We start from the raw sequence: 5,561 nt of genomic DNA on the forward strand, positions 1-5,561 counted from the left end.
CAAAATACCAACATTTTGGATTGTACATAATTTAAAGGAATGTTCCAAACACTTATTGAAATATTTTAGTAGCCAATCCATAGAAGCATGCCTTAGGTGGGCATAGGAATGCAGTTTAGAAAAGAGAAATATAACATTGGAGCAATGCAATTTCAAAATCACTGAGCAGGAAAAGCTTCCATACTGATTTTATACAACCTCTATAATAGTACCCTGACTTAAATCCAAGAACAAAAGTTGAGACTCTCTTCCTCTATTTTTGGTAAACAACTGCATGGTAAAATTAAATGACTTTTCTGACTTTACTTGGGAGTGGCCTTTAAAATTTTTTATTTAAAGAGGGCAGATTTGGCATTTCTATACTGATGTCACCAATTATAATATTTCTTGGGATACCAGGAAGATTCATATTCTTTACAGCTAATAGAGCATGGGCTGGAGCCCCCTCTAAGCCAGCTTCATGTTTCTCCAGTTTATTTTGTGTATCATTTGGTGTAAGAGCCTCATTCATATTGGTGTCTAGTACCATTCCCCCATCACCACTTCTTCGAGAATATTGTGAACCTCATCTACAATGGAAAATTAAATCCGGTTCACAGGCATTTTCAAAGCACGTGTCTCATGTTTCCATGAATCATTGAAGTAGATCTAAAATGCCAAGTTCACGTGCTGAAGAATCCACCCAGAAGACAAAATATAATGTTACATAATGCCTAAAAATCAGTTTGTTGTCAGAGTCTCCAATTAACAGTCCTTTTTCTAGGAAATTACAAACATTTCATCTCTATTAGATACCAAATGGAATGTCTCCCTGATGCTTTGTTATTGTGAATAACAAGTTGAGCTGATAGAACTTGGAGAGATGCAGTTTCCCATGGTTGTTGAAGACAAGCATCACTTTGATGATGACTGGGTGGGTGCCGGGGGCCAGGATGGGGGTGGGCGTACAAGTCTCACCCGGGGATCTCACCAGTGATCCTTCCCTACCTATTGTATATTAATTTTGTATCCTGAAGCTTTACTGAATTTATTTATTAGTCCTAATAGTTTTTAGTGGAGCATAGGGTTTTTTTATGTATTCTGTCCTGTCATCTACAAATAGTGACAGTGTTACTTCTTCCTTTAAATTTGTGTGCCTTCTGTTTCTTGTCTAATTTCTGTGGCTAGGATCTCCAATATTATGTGGTAACAGTGGGCATCCTTTTCTTTTTCATGATCTTAGACGAAAGGCTTTCAGTTTTTCACCATTGAGTATGATGTTAGCTGTAGGTTTGTCATGTATGGCCTTTGTCATGTTGTGGCACATCCCCTCTATACTTTTTTGAGAGTTTTTATCATAAAAGGATGTTGGATTTTGTCAAATGCACTTTTTTTTGGCATCTATTGAAATGATCTTATTTTTAGCTTTCATTTTGTTACTTTGGTGTATTATGCTGATTGATATGCAAATGTTGAACCATCCTTGCGTCCCTGGAATAAATCCTATGTGATCATGGTGTAGGTTCCTTTTAATGTGTTGCTGAATTCATTTTGTTAATGTTTGGTTGAGGACTTTTGCTTCTGCATTTATCAGAGATAGTAGCCTATAATTTTCTTGTGGTATTGTTGTCCGTTTTTGGTGTTAGGTTAACGCTTGCCTTATAAAATGAATTTTGAAACATTCCCTACCCTTCAATTTTTTTTGGAGAAGTTTGAGAAGGATAAGTATTAAATCTTCTTTGAATGTTTGGTAGAATTCACTAGTGAAGCTGTCTGGTCCTAGAGTTCTGTTTGTTCGGAGACTGTTGATTACTGATTCAATGTCCTTACTAATAGTTGGTCTATTCAGATTTTCTATTTCTTCATGATTCAGTCTTGGAACATTGTAAGTTTCTAAGAATTTATTCATTTCTTCTAAGTTGTTCAACTTGTTGGCATATAGTTGTTCATAGTAGTTTCTTATTTTTTGTATTTCTGTTGTGAATTCCATGATTTATTTTTCTTTTGAGCCTTTTTTTTCCCTTGGTGAGTCTAGCTAAAGGTTTGCCAATTTTGTCCATTCAAAGAACTTCATTGATCTTCTCTATTGTATTTTTAGTCTGTTTTCTCTCTGATCTTTATTACTCTTTGGGCTTCATTCTTTTTCTAGTTTCTTTAAGATGATTCCGTATTGATTTTCTGTCTGGGTGATCTACCCATTGATGCAAGTGGGATGTTAAAGCCCCTGCTATTATTGTGTTGTTATCAGTATTTCCCTGAGGTCTGTTAATATTTGCTTTTTATATGTTTTGGTGCTCCTATGTGGAATGAATATTTATAATGTTTATTTATGCACATTATATCTTCTTGCTAGATTGAACCTTTTAACATTATGTAGTGCAAATCTGTCTTTTTTTAATTTTTGAGTCTTTTATTTAAAGTCTATTTTGTCCAATATGTATATAGCCACACTAGCTTTCTCATTTCCATTTTCTTGGAATATCTTTTTCCATCCCTTTGCTTTTAGTCTGCCTATGTCCTTCTAAAGCATGTCTCTTGTAGTTATTATATAGATGTGTCTTGTTATCCATTCAGCCACTCTTGCTTTGATTGGAGAATATAATCTATTTACATTTAAAGTGATTATTAAAAGATAAGTAATGGGGCGCCTGGGTGGCGCAGTCGGTTAAGCGTCCGACTTCAGCCAGGTCATGATCTCGCGGTCCGTGAGTTCGAGCCCCGCGTCGGGCTCTGGGCTGATGGCTCAGAGCCTGGAGCCTGTTTCCGATTCTGTGTCTCCCTCTCTCTCTGCCCCTCCCCCGTTCATGCTCTGTCTCTCTCTGTCCCAAAAATGAATAAATGTTGAAAAAAAAAAAAAAAAAGATAAGTACTTATTCCCATTTTGTTAGTTGTTTTCTTGCTGCTTTTATTGCTCCTCTATGTTCCTTATTTCTCTCCTCCCTTGTGGTTTGATGACTTTTTTAGTGTTATGTAATTAATTTTCTCACTTTTATGTGTGTGTATTTATTTTATTTTTTTGCTTGGTGGTTACTGTGAGGTTTATATATCATTCTATGTATAATAGTCTAAGTTTATAGCAATTTAAACTTGAACATATTCCAAAACCAAATTTTTATTCCCTTTCCCCGTGTTCTATGTTTTTGATGTCACATTTTACACCTTTTATTTTATGTATCCTTTAACTGATTGTTGTGGTTTTAGTTCATCTTAAAACTAGCTTTATAACTGATTATCCTTTACTGCCTTTACTATGTTTATTGTTTCCAATGAGATTTTTACTTTTGTATGTTTTCTTCTTAATAATTTCATTTCTTTTCAACTTAAGCCCTAAAATGTGTGTTGTAAAGCCAGTTTAGTAGTGATAAACTCCTTTAGATATTGTGTGTTTGGAAAACGCTTTACTTCTCCTTCAGTTCTGAATGATAAACTTGCTGGGTAGAATATTTTTGGTTGGAAGTTTTTTTCCTTTCAACACTTTGTATATGTCCTGTCACTCCTAGCCTACAAAGTTTCTGGTGAGAAATTGTCTGATAGTCTTAGGGGTTTCCCTTGTATATAACAATTTGTTTTTCTCATGCTTTTACAATTGTCTCTTTAACTTTGGACTTTTTAATTATAATGTGTCTTGATATGGTTCTCTTTGGATTCATCTATTTTGGAACTCTCTGGGCTTCCTGAATCTTGAAGTCTGTTTCCTTCCTAGGTTAGGGAAGTTTTTAGCCATTATTTCTTTAAACAAGTCTTCTGTCTCTTTCTCTTCTCCCTCTGGGGCATTTTCTTAAACATTCTTTTTCCTTTCTATTGCTCTGTCTGGGTGAGTTCAGTTGCCTTGTCTAACAGCTCACTGATTGATTTTTTTCCCCTGCTTTTGAACTGATTTTTTTCTGCTTTTGAACGCTTCTAGTGTATTTTCAGTTCAGTTATTGTATTTTTCAGCTCTGTGATGTCTCTGTGGTACTTTCTTGCATTTTCTCTTTGCTAAAGTTCTCAATGTGTTCATCTGTTCTTTTCCCAAGGTCAGTGAGCATCTTTATAACTGTTATTTTGAATTCTTTGTCAGGCTGATTATTTTTGTATGATTAAGGTCTTTTTGAGATTTTATTTTATTCTTTCGTTTGGAATATATTTCTCTTTCCTCATTTTATCTGACTCTTGGTGTTTGTTTCTATGTGTAAGGTGAGGCAGCTACCTCTGTCTTGAGGAATAGCCTCGTGTAGATGATGAAATTTCTCATTCACCCTTTCCTTGCTCTTTGTTGTCTCTCGGATCTTTGTGATTGTCTAAACTTTTTGATTTATTTTTGATATAGCCTCATTGTTGAAGGTGTGCTGAGACCTGTCCCAAATGACCATTTGGGGGTGGAGAATCTTATGTAGCACCTACTTTCAGGCTGATTGGAAGCCAAACCCTCAAGCAGCAGCTTTTAAAGTATTGCAAACATATACCATCCAATGGGGCCACAATTTAAAACCCTATTGACTTCCAGATCAGGAGATCTGGAGATGTAACAGTTGTAAACACAGTTGTAAAAATCTGGGCTCCAGTCAAGTGTAGAAAAACTCTTTCTGCAAGGTCTCATCTCTCACTGTAGCAAGGCCAAAAGGGTATATGCAAAAACTGTGTCTCTCTGATTATCTTTCCCGGGAGAACTTCCCTTAGCCTCTGGATGTGTGGGGAACCTGAAGCCTGTCCCTCAGGCTGAAGTTCCAGGCTAAGTACATAAGCTTTTCACAGGAAGACTGGGGTTGCATTTAAGTCCACTGTCTGTGTAATGCCCTAGGTATGGCGGCCTGCCAAGAATAGTCTTTCCCATTGTTTCCTCTGAAGCTTAAGAATGCCAGCTGTCTTGGCCAGGCAATCAAGAATATCCCTTGTGTGGACTGTGCATGTCTTCTGGCTTTAGGTAGAAGTAGAGGCACAGGGCACACTCACGGGCTTCAGAAAGGCAGTGGGAAAATGTTTTGATGGTGTTCTTCTGTGCTCTTCAGGAATGCAGTGAAAGACTGCCTTGTCTTTGTGCACGCGCCAGCTTTAGGCTGAGGGTAGAAGAATCCCATGATTGCTTCCACTCACCAGTCCAAGCCAGGGAGCAGCGGATGTTACAATTTCCCATGCTTGTTGACGTTAGGCAGGGAGCAAGAAAATGCCATGATAATTCATGCCTACCTGCCCCAGCCAGAAAGCAAGAGAGTGCTGCAACTACACATGCTCTCTGGCTTCAGTGGGGCAACAGGATAGTTCTGTGAATGCCTGCTCCTCCTGTCTTAGCAACATGGCGGGAAGTGCCATGTCCAAGATAGCTTACCAGTGCTCTGTGCTAGCAGCAAAATTGCTACCTGCCAGTGCCTCCATCTCTGGGGATAATTTCAATTGTATCCCATTCCTCCACTAGATGGTTTTATGTTAGCAAATACATTTTATTACTTTTTCTTTTTACATACAGCCTACCACTTTTCAAATTACTGTTTTTTTCCTCTGGGGTTGGGGGCAGTTGAGACTGCATGCAAACCCTTCAAAACAGGAATCTGTTTCCATTGACACTTTGGGACCTCTGGACATCAGTCCTGTTGATTTTCTAAGCT

At 37.5% G+C, this 5,561-nt stretch overlaps 1 pseudogene; it reads right to left on the reverse strand.

The window, feature by feature from the left end:
* Positions 1–319: 319 nt before the first annotated feature.
* LOC123587500 lies at positions 320–5,092 on the reverse strand (annotated as a pseudogene).
* Between the last annotated feature and the right edge of the window lie 469 nt (positions 5,093–5,561).

The sequence above is a fragment of the Leopardus geoffroyi genome, chromosome D3 (genome assembly GCF_018350155.1).
Source record: "Leopardus geoffroyi isolate Oge1 chromosome D3, O.geoffroyi_Oge1_pat1.0, whole genome shotgun sequence".
In the NCBI taxonomy this organism is placed as follows: Eukaryota; Metazoa; Chordata; class Mammalia; order Carnivora; family Felidae; genus Leopardus; species Leopardus geoffroyi.